The sequence below is a fragment of the Tetranychus urticae genome, chromosome 2 (genome assembly GCF_039701765.1).
Source record: "Tetranychus urticae isolate SD_2017Ah chromosome 2, NJAU_TeUrti_SD_1.0, whole genome shotgun sequence".
In the NCBI taxonomy this organism is placed as follows: domain Eukaryota; kingdom Metazoa; phylum Arthropoda; class Arachnida; order Trombidiformes; family Tetranychidae; genus Tetranychus; species Tetranychus urticae.
Window position 1 is genome coordinate 19,963,749 of NC_142959.1, and position 14,632 is coordinate 19,978,380.

The 14,632-nt window shown below is 31.1% G+C and overlaps 1 long non-coding RNA gene across 1 annotated transcript; it reads right to left on the bottom strand.

Annotated features, from left to right (window-relative positions):
• Positions 1-1,036: 1,036 nt before the first annotated feature.
• On the bottom strand, positions 1,037-2,653 carry LOC107370906 (uncharacterized). The gene is made up of 2 exons (XR_001570711.3): positions 2,290-2,653; positions 1,037-2,127 (listed from the first exon to the last, which is right to left on the bottom strand). It is a non-coding gene; the product is annotated as an uncharacterized LOC107370906 (long non-coding RNA).
• Between the last annotated feature and the right edge of the window lie 11,979 nt (positions 2,654-14,632).

The window sequence follows — 14,632 nt, forward strand, 5'->3', positions numbered from 1 at the left end:
ATCATTTGTTCAACGTTTTTCTTTTGATTTTTATTTTATTTCAAGTTTGCTTTTTTTTCCTTTCTTCTTCTTTCTACTGTTTTACTCCTGGAAAACTCTTCTTTCTGGTTCATCTTTATTTACCAGAACTTAAAGGTACCAGAACTGACTGGGAGTGAGCATTATATTCAGTAGATAACAGGGAATGAAAAGAAAGGTCATCAGGGAAAATGAGAGGAATAAAAGATAAAAGAGGAAAAAGAAGAATAGGACAAGTTGAAATCAGTCAGTTTCGTGTGAAAGCATAAATCCTGTCAGGCTTTGAGGATGATAAGATGAAGAAAATGATGAGAGAAGAGAAGAGGAAAAGAGGAAAAGAGAGAGAGAGAAAAGTTGATTCAGTAAGTTATGAGTAAAAGAGTGCAAGAAGAGATGGAAAATCGATCTGTTGCTTAGATTATCACAGAACTTACAGAATAACTGAAACAGCTAATAAGGTTTAACCCAAAAGGATGCATCATCATCATTCTGTTTCCTCAGACTTTTCATCATCTTTCTCTCATCTTTTATCTTCTATCTTTCTCTCATCGTCTTCCACTGCCTTTAAGCTTCAAGTGAATCCATCAAAATGATGAAATTTGGTCGCCATTTTCCCCTTTTACTCGTATTTTTTTATATCCAACAGATATTATTACAAGAGATGAAACCAGAAAAATAAATATCTAAACATAAATAAATAAACAAATAGGATTCAATGTGACTCTTTTCACTGGCATATCAAAATGCAGATCAAAGTGTTACAATTTTGTCAACAGTTTTCGTTGGTTTTACATTCATTTGTAAATCAAATTCAATTTTTGTCTTCATCGCAACGACCATGATAATTGCATTGCCCATTGAATCAACTGTTTACCGGTTAAGAGGGAAAACAGGTCAAGTTTAAAAGTTTGCCCAAACAGAAACATTTTATCACTGTTGACCCATCAAAATGGTAAACCATTAAATTGATTAATGATTATCATTGTGTTCATTTAATCATTTATTATAATCATTACTATTGTTTACGATTGTGGTTTAATTAATTATCCAGAAATGATTAACGGAAAAGGAGAGAAAGAAAAGGGTTAAAAAACAAAAATAAATTATTGATACAATTCAATTGAAGCTGGACAGTTGGAAATGAAATGATTAATGTTGACCATTTTTTCACTCTTTATGTTGATTTAAAATGAGTGAAATGATTAATATTTTGCTCTCAATCCATTTACAACTCTCAAATCAATAAAGTTGACTTTTTGAATTTCACTCAATTTCAAGTTAAATTTTACTCTGAATATTTTGCTGTAAAAATTAGTCAATCAGTTGAAACTGAATGTGAAATTGAAAATGGAAAGAAGTGAAAATCAAAATGAATTAATGATGAGTTTTACTTGTTGTCAACATGCATATTCAAGCTTTGTTAACTTAATATTATCACATTTGTATGACAGGTTTGATAACATTTTCATTGTGTCACCATATATTTGAATCAAGTTGATTCAAGTTGTACATTTATGATCTTCAATTCAGCTTGAAGAGGCTGGAAATATGAAAAATGATGATGTCTGATTATCATCATGATCAGTTCAATGTGAACACTGGGAACAAGTTTCTTCTTCTTCTTCTTTCCTTTCAGTCTTCTTTGCCTCTTCAATATCATATCATTATTGAATTTCAAAAAATTGATTATTCATGATGATCATTATGATGGTATCAAATTGCTGGTCATTTATCGTTTATAAAATCATCTTCTTTCACTTAATACTTTTACATTTCATGAACTTCTTTCTTCTTCTTTTTCTTCATCTTCTAATACTTTACAAGCATTTAATAATAGTCTACAATGTTTCACAAGCAAATGTTCAATATAAGCTTTGTGAAATGCTATTTGCCATTGAGAGTTTTCACATTTTCCTTCCAGTTGCTTTTCAAGTATTTTCAGATATTATCATTTTGACAATTTCTGTACATTGATTAATGGTCATATTAAATGGTTATTTGTTGAAAAAGGTAAAGATGTTGGAGTAGAAAAGCAAATTTTCCCTTTTTTTCCATTTCAAATGCACACTTTCGATAAGACTTGTATTCCGTATCCTATTTGTCGTTTATCTTTATTGATGACAATTCCGTTGGATTAGTCGAGGGGAATGATGGAGTTGAAATAAAAGGTTAAAAACGGTGCATCAATAACCAATGGATAGTTGAGAAATGTCTTATTCTGAGACAACGAGGAAATTTTGGGTTAAAAATTAGTGAACCCAATTTACCAACCTTTTTAAGCTTTTCAGAATGAGAATCATTTTGCAGAATAATGAATTTAAAAATGAAAATCAACCTTTGAGAAGTTAAAGGTTAAAATGATTGTTTCAAGCAAAATCTTTTATGGTCAATATCGTCGCTTAGTTGTGTCACGATCCACTTTGAGGAAGCTGGCAGGGTTGAATCAGCCCAAAACGAGTCAATGGTTGTTACCAAAAAAGATTTTACACTCACATCATGTTGAAAAGGTTGGTAGGTTGGTTTGGGCGAATATTTGGCAGGGAATTCGAGAAATGCCATAAACCAGAATAAGAACAGAATTAAAAGATAAAAAATCGGGTTAATCTCAAGCATTGAATCATTAAACGCATTGATGTCTTTTAAAATAAGGAAGTTAAGATGCAAGGAAACAAAGTGTTAAATGGTTTCCATGTGAACCGGGTTTACAGCGCGTATTTTAATTATCTTAATCAAACTCTTTTCAATCAATTTTACCCAAAATTTCAATGGCTCCAATGTGCAAGTTTACTTTGTATTAAATTTACCAACAGTCAGTTGAACCTTTTTTCCTGTTCAATCGATGATTCTTTAAAATTGTTTCAAATGTGTTATACTTTTGAAATATTACAAAGTCTCGATAAAATTGTCTTATTAAAACACTGAAGTGAAAATCCCAAATATTTGAACTTGGCTGTTGGCTTGAAACTGGCAATAGTTTCCCTCAAGATAAAATATTGGATCAAGTTGGAGTTGTTTAGCTTTTTTTATCTGAACAAACCTTAACAATTGCAAGTTATCGATGGATCAATATCAAATTGTAAATTTACTTTATACCATGAAATACCTTTTCAAGGAAAATGTTTCATTCAAAATTGACTGTTTAAAGAGTCGAGCAAAAAAATGGGAAAAACAAAAGAAAAGGCAAAAGTACAAAATGTGCCAACCATTTGAGCACTTGATTAATCTTTGAACAAACAAAACCTTCATTTTGCTTCACTTCAATTACAGGCAAAATTAATCATAATCAACGTTCTGACCATTCATTATGAAGTATCTCTTTGCTCACCAAAAGTGTGTTTTTTTACCTTTTCCTTCGCTTGATGATCACCTTGACCCTTTCAAATCGATTATCATGCATTGAATGATCGCCGTGAAACTTTCATTTGAATCAATTACAGGTTAATTAGAAGGAATCTCTCGAGATTCATTGCCCATCCCAGTTTCAAATTATCATCATTAGCAGCTATTATCTATTCTGTTTTCACTATTTTTCTCATTCTTCATCCTTATCCTTTCTTCTCCTTCCCTGTTATCCAATGAATATCATGTTATCATAATTTAATTTATATTTTTCTCTCTCCTTTCAAACAACTGAACCAGAATTTGGCTGTTGATACACGAGGAATGGAGTGACGTTCAATCGCCCTTAAGAAACAATTATGATTAATGAACCGTTTTGCCTTCAAAAATTTTCTTCTCCCTTCTTCATCCTTCTCATCATCATCACTTCAACTTTCATTGTTATCATACTGATAATGAGGTTGAATGAGAACTGAAGAACAAGAAGAAGAAGAAGAAGAAGAAGCAAAAAGAACTGCAAGAATCCCTGAAAAAAAGGGGGAAAAGGAAAGATTCCAAGTACAAGGAGAATGAGAATTTGGTACAAAATATTGAGGAGAAAAAAAATGAGCAACAAGGAAACGCCTTGAAGAATTCAGTGAGAAAAAAAGATGAATAGAATCTACATTTTCCTTTGCTTATTCAGTTCTTTCCTCTGACCTTTACTATCTCTAGCAGATTCCCTCCCAGTTATTTCCAATTTTTCATCATTCCCCTGGCTTTTTATGTAGTTAGCATTTCCTGTAACTTTCCTTATTCAGTCTCAATGTCTCGCAAATCTTATAATCAATAAAAGCCAGAGAAAAGTGGGAGAAGAGGAGGAAAAAAAAGAGAGGAAAAGATAAAGATGATGAAGATGAGGATGAAGAAAAAGGAAGGAATAAGAAGAGATAAATTCCTTCACCTTTTACAATATTGTGTGGCCAGTTGAAAAATTATCCTGGTTTGGTCAGTGAAATTGCCTGTAATTCGTTATTGATTGCGACTTACTTTTTGTGTATGATGAATGGAGAAAGAGTTGCCAAATTTCCTTCCTTACGAGTTGCCACTTGAAAGTTACCTCATCATTTTCATCCTCAAAATTCATCTCAAGGCAAAATTTCAAGTTTACTCAAGGAAAAGGTAGATCATTAATGGAACCTGATCATTTGCTTTTTGCATTCAATCGCAAATTCAGTGAAAACCATGAAAAGGAAAGCAAAGACGACAATTGAAACATTTGAGAAAAGACGAAATTCAAAAGACAGAAACCACAAAATGAAGAATCCAATCTTGATGCTAATCGCAATTCAAAACCACATTTCGGTGTTTCATTGATACTTTTTTATCGAATGAAATGTTGCCACTAACTTAGCTCAAGCATTCATACGAACCAAGCCACTTGATGAAATAGTCGAATAACAGAATTGAGAAAAAAACTGAACTTGCGATCGCTTTTAGATTCACTGGGAATGACTTTGTTTACTGGATTCACTTTTATTCTTGGATTCATTGCTCGAAACTGAATCGATGAAAATCAATGCTTTCAATTAGTGTCACTAAACTTTAGTCTTTTCTTGAATGTTCATGGAACAGAAGATGTTTCGATATTTTTACGATGAAAAATGTATTTCTCTTTAAAGTCATTTTACAGAAAGAAAAACAAAATTGTGAAAAGAGTTGAAGTTTGAAATTAATTGTGACTTACTTAATGAACATGAAGAGCATTTAAATTTTGACATTTTTCCCATTCTCTCAACATTATTAAACATTTGAAGGCATAATTCAACGAATGAATTCCCTTGCAGCCATTTTCATCTCAGCAAATTTCTTAACCATTTTCATCTTGATGTTCATCATTACCATCATCCTCATCATTGCATGTAATTTTCTTTTCTTTTTTTCTCTTCTTCTTCTAGACATTTCTCTCTTGTTGCCTGTTTCAGGCAACTGCCATCATGATCATCAGTCACCATCATTGACCCATTCCAAGTTTCATTATTATGTCAATATATCGATTAACAGATTTATAACAATTGACTGGGAGTGAAAAATTTCAAGGAATCAGATTCCACCATTATTCTGGTTCCTCATTTATTATATTACATTATTTTTACCCTCATTCAATGCTATTCACTTTATTCCCTGTTAAACATCCAAAAATTTTATTCAACTCATTCCTTATATTATTACAATCCAAATAATGATGAAGAAATATTTTTCCTTTTACATTCTTCTCTTGGAAGAAGCAAAGTTATCAAGTTTGGGCAAAAAAAAACACAGACAATAACAGAGCATGGAAGAGCATGGAAAAGTGCATCAATAAAATGGCGAAAAAAGATGCAAAATTCTGATGGAAAGAAGCCAACAAATTCTTTACTTTTCTTCCTTCTTCTTCCTTTCTCTGGATTATGTTTATTGGATTAACTTTATTATTATCATTACTTTCAAGAATAAAGTTATCGATTCTCAATTTAATAGTAAATTTCAATCAATGAGTTTGTCATTTATTTTCAAAAGCAAAATAGTGATTCAATAACAGATAACAAAGTGAAATGAGGATCCATTTAACCTAATTATTTTTGATCCTCTTTTCTGTTCCAATCAAACAACAAACAAGCTTCAACAATGATTCTAATTGATTAGACAATTTTGAAAGGGAAACAGCAACAACGAACAAAAAATTGATTCCAAGTTTAACTGATTGACACTGTTTAAGAAAAATTACTTTCCCTTTGACTCATTAATCGATAGAAAAGCAGAATTTTTCATTTTCTTCTTCTACTCTCTTCTTTTTGCTTGGTTATACAAAAAAAAATTTTCACTCTCAATGATTGAGATAAAGACAGGGAAAAATGAAAAACGAAAGACATTTAGTCACGAAAATGTTGCGATAATTGAAATTACTTTTTGCTCATCGTTTGTAATCAGAGTTTCATTATTTTCTCCTTGTCTCAAGTCAACCAATTTTTGATGATTCAGGATTAAGATTGAGATTTATCATTTGCTTCTTCAAGAGCCTTTTTTCTGGTTCAACATGATGGAAGCTTAACATTTGTTGACGACTTTTGTACAAGATGATCATCACTGATACCGATCATCATGTGAGTGAGAGAAGAGTTGAGCTTGAAAAAAGCAAAACAACGAAAAAGGGAAAAAAATAATGTAAGCTTGGGATAATATTTTACTGATTAAAATTTCCGGTTCTTGGTTATTATGTTTCCTTCCGGTAGGTTTTTACCTTTATCATTGTCATCATCATTATCTTGATAAAAGTTGGTAAAATTATTGAAAGTGAAATGATGGCGAAAGGTAAGAAAATGATAGAGAAGGGAATGTCAATTTTGCACCAAAATTCAGTTCAATCTGTAATCATCACTCCCAGTCATCCTTCAAGATTCTTCCAGATAATTTCGGTCATTCGTGAAATGAAACTCAAAAGTTAATCTTCATTTTTTCAAAATCTTCTCGTCTTTCCAATAGATGGAGATAAATCCCAGTCCAAATGTCTTTCAATGCCCAAAGTAGATGAAAGGACAAAACAAGTTTTAAGCATTTTTCTGGAACAAGATTTACACTGGAAATTGAAAAGTGCAAGAAACTCGAAAGTCGACTAATCGAAGCAAAGGTTAATGTGAATAAAATTATTTCAAGATTTATTTTACAAAAATTGAAGTGAATTGGCAACTGGATGCAAGTGAGCTTAAAAATGGTCAAAAATGGTCTCCAATTTGGTTGGATCACGTCTCAATGAGATTTGTGATTATCCAATGTCCATTATTAAATCAATTTGAGGAAAGAAGGCAAACATTACCAATAAAGGTTCATGAGCAGTTGAGTGTTGATTTCTGGTTAAACTCTGGTAACTTTGCAACTGAAAAAAAGATGTAATATTGAAATTTAAAGTTGAGAAGAAGATGAAAAAAGGATGAGAAGTAAAAAAAAAGGTAAGATGAGATACAATTTGTGAGTTTCTCATCAATAATTCATTGGCAAGAAATACTTTTTATCATATCTTTTTTTTTCTTCTTTGCACCTTATAAGGGATAAAATGGATTGAACAAATTTTAGACTCCCAAGGATGTTATCAATGATTTAAGGGACTTGAAATGGTCACAAAATGGTAATGCATTGAAATAACATCTCACAATATTATTATTGATCCAATCAAATGGATCCAAGTGCAAGTTCACTGTGAATATTTGAGCATTTCTTGTAGTTTTTTTTCAGGATCCACTTTCTTCTCATTGTTGCACAGTAAAGTTTCAATAAATGAACACTGGATAAACATTGAATCGTTGAATGTAAAATGTTTAAATACGCTGCAATGGGAAAGGGTAAAAAATGGGAAAAGTCTTGGACTATTAGGTTTGTGACTTTTCCTAGTTAATGTGATTAACTTGCTGAATGGCAACTTTGTGTTGTTTCATTTAGCTCAATCAGCAAACAAATGAGACTATTAATATAAACAGATTTGAAGGATTCTCATGAAATAACATTTTCTTCTTCATTGTATTAGTATTGACAAAATGACAAGTTACAAGTTGAACCGTTAGTTTGTTTCATAGGAATATCAATCAATTATCAATTTCTTTTGCATTTTCTTCCTTCTTCTTCTTCTTCTTTCCTCTTCATTAAGCTCAACCAAACATTAACTTGCAATCAAGTGAACCAATCTTTTCCAATAAGTTATTCAACTATCCAATGCGTTAATTTTTCGATTGATTTTTGCCTTTCATAAATTCAAATTATCATCAGAATGTTGCTTCAATGATTCAATCAAATTTTATCTCAAGTGGTTTCAACAAAAGGATGAAACTGATTATGATGAGGGAAGATGGAGAAGAGAACCAGAGAGTAACAAAAGTGTTACTCTATTGTCTGATTGTTGGAGTAAAAGTTAGGAATAAAGAGAAGAATAAATGTTCACTTGAAGGTTCAACTTTTTTTTTCTTGTTCGCTTTTCTTCGTTAACGGATAATGATGATGATAATCACCATTCTCTTCCTTCTACCTTCTTCTCCTTATTTTCACCTTATTTTGGGTCACTTTTTGTTCTCTCAGCTTTTCATTCTCATTCCAGATTCTGCCTTTTCTCTTCTTTTCTCTCCATTATCATCTTGATCAGTTCAAGTGTTGATAGTTGCAATAAACAGTATCAATAACAAGGAAACTCAATAGGTGGGTTGGGTGTGTCTATCCCATGTCAGGGAATGTTCAGGGAATGTTCAAGTGAATGATGAAGAAAAAAAGAGGAGAAAAAAAGAGATGCAAAAAATTGAGGTTTACATTTACGTGAAAAAGCCAACAACAATTTAGCAGAAAATTTTCAGATTAAAATTGATCATTTGAAGAAAGAGTTGCAAGAGGAAAATCTGGTTAAAATTGATGAAAAAAGCATGAAAAGGAATCATCAAGAATGAACAATGAAAAGCTCACCTTTTCACTGGAAGCTTTTTACATTTCAATCAATTTATGAAAAGTTGAATTTGAAAATTATAAAATGAAAAAAAAGTGCAAAAGTAGAATAAATTGATTTTAAATTAAATATTACTCTAAACATTTAGAACTCTATTTAACCTGTTACATGATCAATAGTCAATAAACTATTTAAACTGCTCAGCAACTATAGATTACAAAATAGGCCAAACTGACCATTGACAAGACTCCAACCATTCATTATGACTTTTAACATAAAAGTCAATATAAAACACAAAATTCTATCGATGAAAATTTCGTCAAACTAAGACTCCAACTCACAAACTAGTTTATCAACTCAGTTATCACGATAATCTTAATTTTTGTAACCCAATCCCTTGGAACTGATTATAGCGTAAATTTCACTCCCAGTCTTTAAACTGGAAAACTGTGAACAAATAAATGCTTTGACGAATACAAAATTTTGTTTCATTTTTTATCCTCAACATTGTAAAAAGTACAGCAAACAATGGCTAACATGGAACAGAAAAAAAATTGTTATTCCATTAAGTTTTCATATTTTCTGTTTTTTGCAAGTTTAGCATTGATTTTGGGTTTGGGTTTATTGTGTTGGTTTAATGATGAAACCATGAAAGTAAACTTAAAAGTGAATCCAAACAATAACTTGTTTTTTTTATACTTTTTTTGTTCTCGCTGTAAAATGAAACAAAACTGTCCATTGAGATGTGATATAAAAAAAGGAATGAAGGAAATTGTTCAATACAAATATTGGTTGTTACGCTTGTATTGCCATTGTTTTTAGTTGAATGTAACCATGCTTGATGCTTATTATTATGTATCATTGCGACTCGATTGAGTACAGAGTAAATCTTATCAACTGTGTTTACTCTTGTAGCTTGTGCTTTAGCCTGGTAACCAAAAACTCGTTTCCACTTTTTTCTCCATCGTTCCAATGATGATAAAAGATGGAGAGAAGTATCAGTCAACTATCACTTGATGTTGATGTCTCATCATCTCCCATCCAAAGGTCAACTCTATTTATTGTAACTGCAATTCAAATAGTCCCTTGAGGCATTGGTACGATGATAACTTGGGAAAGATGTAAGATTGAAACTTGAATAAGGTCAACCAGAAAAGGTTGATAAGCATGAGAAGTAGAAATTGTTTCAAACGTTGATCCATCAGTTTGAAAATTGTTGAACAAGTTAACAAAAAAAAGAAAATGAAAAACAACACAAAAAGGAGAAAAAGGGGAAAAGAAGAAGAGGAAAATCGATTTTCTCAGTTCTATTTTTAGATGAATCAAAATGAGAAGACTTTGAATCCCTGGAATTTTTTTATCATTCCAATGTTATTATTAAGCAAAAGTTGAAAACTGTTTTCCAATTCAACATTTATTTCTAAATCTAATATTATTTTGCTGACTAACGTTTATTTACACTTGCAAGTTGACCAAATTTTATTACAATTCATTGAAATTCAGTTCATTTGAATTTCATATCTGTTCATCAATTAGCATTGCAAAGGCAACGTTTAATATTTCAATGAGCAAACGCTTCCTCTCAACAGGTCAACAGACAAACATTATCGATTATGAAAACGCGAAAATGCAATAGGAATTGAAAAAAGATGGAATAGAAAATTCGAAGTTGAGATTTTTCGATTCTATAAATTCCATGGATTAATCGCTCATGAGTTATAACCGAAACGAAAAGAGAACTAAATTGGAGAACGTATTTGGACGATTAGAAAGATGGAATAATCTCTTGTTCGATTTTTGAGCTTTTATGTTATTTGTGAAAAGATTTTGCTATTCAATTTTAACGATGAAACGGACATTAAGAATTCTTTACAAATCGATTTTAGTTCGTTGAATTGAATGAATCAAAATTGAAAAATCCTTTTTCAAGTGTTCCTTTATTGAAATGCTGGGAAGCAGAAAAATCTGAAACTCTTTTCGTTCCACTTTATCATGATCATGTTTTCATCTTTTTTTTATTAATTTGATCAGTTTATTCAATAATTTAGCTTGAAAAGACAGGAAAAAAAAACAATTGTTATCATTATTATCATCATCATTATCATTGTAACCAGTTAAAGGTTAGCATTTTGAATACAAAATAAGCACGATTTAGTTTCAAGTTGAAAGGTTTCAGCTTGAATAAACTCTGACTGCTTACTCGGTTCAATTCAGTTCTCAAAAGAAGTTATATAAACGTTTTGCTATTTTTGATAATAATATGTAATAATATCAGGCAACTTAATTTGAACACGACGAGGAAAAGGAAAATGGAGTAAAAAAGGAACCAAATCTTTTTACCTTTCTATTCGCTCTCTTCTTTTTTTTATTCACACATTCCGTACAACTAACAATATTGCAATAAATTATCATCACAATAATAATGATGGAACAAGAATAAAAATGTAAAAATGATAATTATTAATATAATGCGTACATTCCGATTGAATGGTTACAATTGTTTCCGACTTTTACATGCTCAACTGACTCTTTGTCATTCCATTTTGTACTTTCCTTTTTCTTCCCTTTCCTTTCATACTAATCATTATGATTGTTCATTACATGAATTTGTAACCATTATAATTATTAATATCATCATCATTATTCTGCAAGTTTGTCTATTTTTAGGTTCACCCAGTTTATCAACAAGTTAATTCAAGTATTCACTCCCAGTTTACAGCATTTAATTGGTTCCAAGCACATCATTTGTACAATAAAGTGTAATATTATCAGGTAAAAGTGCTTCAATTGCATTCAATGAAAGCCCACAAAGTTGATCATTAGATATTGCAATTTATTGGACAGAAAGTTGAATACACACAGCAAAAGTATTCAGCCGCAGACACAAGTTGTTTCGTCGCATCTTAGCTCGTTATTGTCTTACAGTAAAGCTCCTTTTTTGATATGGGAAGAACCAATGAGCGAAACACTAAGCGATAAACGAGAAAATTACTTTTTGCTTGCTCGAAAATCATAAAACTCTTTGTTTGCTGAGAAATTTGAGAAGACTGAAAACTGTCTTCTTTGTTAGCTCTCAGTGTCTCAAAATTTACTCAGCAAACAAAAATAAAGTGTTTCATTCAATCGTTCTGGTGTTTCGCTCATTCGCTTTCAGTGTCTCAAATAAACGAACTTTACTCTATTGCAGTTGCAACATCTCCTAAAAACGCATCGTAGTGTCATTAAGACTGAACAGCTAGATTCTTGTTGGTTCGTATTGGTGTTAAGAACTGGAATTGGTGTTGAAGGTTTTGTCTCCTTTTCGGTTACACGTCGAGCACACAGAGTACTTATCAATTCGCTAAAAAACTTAGAAGTGTGTAAAGTTTATCATTTTATGCAACTTGACAACAGGAGTTTTCAGAGTCTTGAATAGAGTATAACAGAATGGACTGTGACTCTTGCTCAGTGGTTTTGCCAGGCTGGTTGGACTTTATATTAAAAAGTCAGAAATCATAACTCAAGTCATTACAGAATTGCATTTCAATATTTGATCAATTTAAAAAGCTTAAACATTATTGAAAAAGAGCTGAAATATGGAATAAAATAAATTAAAAGCAAACTAAATCCAATTTTCAATTCACTTATGCAAAACTCAAAAGACTGAACCTGCTTCCACAGTATTTTTCAATTTTGGTTCAATAGTTGCCAAGTATTGATATGAAGGGCCACAGAATCGCATTTGCTCGACAAAAGCTCATAATTTTCTTATCGATTTTGTAGCATTTGAAAGTCTCCGCACTTTTACTCAAAAGAGTTAAACTCGGTCGTTGACTCAACTAACTTATACTTTGATGCTCTAAGCTATCATTCAGTGTTAGGGTGCGATTAAAGTTTAAAACAAATAGAGTCACTTGATGGATGCTGAGAAAAGTTATCAAATGTTGTCCATTATATGCATGTTCATTTCCTTTGTGAATTAAGGTTGAGGTTTTTCACCGATTCGTTTATGGATCTCGAAATGATTATGATATTTATTTGGTGTGAATGAAACAAGAGAAAGTAAAAGATAAAAGAAATATTGGTTAGAATTGGCTTAAAGGTACATTTGATATCATCAATTCCAGTGATTAAAGTAATTTGCCTGAAGCTGTAAACAGATATATTGAGAGATTGATGATGATGATGTCGATGAAGATGATCTTGTTAAGTGAATCAACTTATCTAGTGAACAATTTGACTGGGTTGACATGAAAAAAGTGAAAAGTAAAAGTTTATCGAATCCCAAATTGAAGCTCAATACCATCAACTGAGTTTGAAGGAACAAAAAATTGACATTTACCGATTCAGTTGATTAAATTATTCTGTTTCTGCAAAACTGTGAAATGAAAATGTTGATCAATTACTAAACAGAAAGGCAGAATTGCAGGATAAATTCAGTTGCAATTATTTAATTTCATCGCTCATCAATCAGATTCACTTGGAAAACAGTGTTTTCACCATTTCCAATCATTTCATTTTCAATTTGGTTAAAATTGAAACATTGATTTGGCATTTGTTGTTGAATCGTTGAGAGTTGATTCTCAATGAGAATAATGAAAAGTCGAACGAATAATCATGCAAATGAGATTCGGACGATAATTGAAAGTCCAGAGAATGGAAAGTATAAAGAAGCATAAAGAAGGCGCAAAATAGTTGATTATGTAAATTGGTAAAGAAGTTGACGAAAAGGAATTAATTAACTTCGTTGATTCGCCTTCACATTTATTACTATTCCTGTAATGCTTTCATTTACAGATTTTCGTTGATAATTAACAGTGGAATGAGAAAGAAATGAAATTACGAAAATAATGGAAAAAAGGAGAAAAAAAAAGTTGCCCTGAAAAAGGAATTATATTTTGAGTAAAGAGATTCATTGAAATGCATTTTTGCTTGGGTCGATAATTATCATGGAAACTGGTTAATTGTGGTTAAAAATTGTGTCTTCTGTCATTTATGATTTGTCCATGCAACTAGAAATATAATGAAAAAGTTAATTTAATGAGGAAATAAATCAGTGTCCATTGTGCGTAAATGTCAATGTTAACCTCACGCCAGGTAAAATTGTTATTGATTGGTAATGAAACAGAATTCATGATAAATGGCTTACGATGAATGAATCTGAATTTAACGTTCAATTAATAAGCAATCAATCCTTGTAATTGTTGATGTTTAAAGATGTATAGAGAGAGAGAGAGGAAAATAATTTATGAAAATCTATTCTGACAGAACTTTTCTTTTCTCTCTTTGCATGTTAAACTGTTCATGTTCAGAACCACAGAAAGAAAAAAGAAAATGATGAAAATAAAGAATCAAAAGAGATGGAAAAATGGTGAGATAATTATTAACATGGAAATAGGAAGAAGAAGAAGAATAGAAATTGAAATATGAAGAATAAAAATTTGAATAGAACAATGATTAAATTAAGTTATTCGGTTGAGTTTTATTTCTTCTTCATCTTCTTCTTCTTCTTTTCATCTTCACTCTTCATCATTATTATAATCAACTAAGCATGAGAATGAATAAGTTTCATTATTCACCAATTTATTGGACTTTTATGTGAAGGGATGGAAATATGATAATGATGATTCCTGGGATGAGGTTCATGATGGTTCATGATGAGAGGGAGTAATAGGTAGATTCTAATTATTATGTAATGCATGATGAGAAGCAAATTTGATGTGAGCTCAATTATCGTCATTATTATTATAAATAAATATTATTTTCTTATCCTCTTTACTTGGCAAAACTATTCAATGTTATATACTCTTATCAATCCCAGTCCATCCCAGTTTGTATTCCCAGACTTTTCTTTCAATT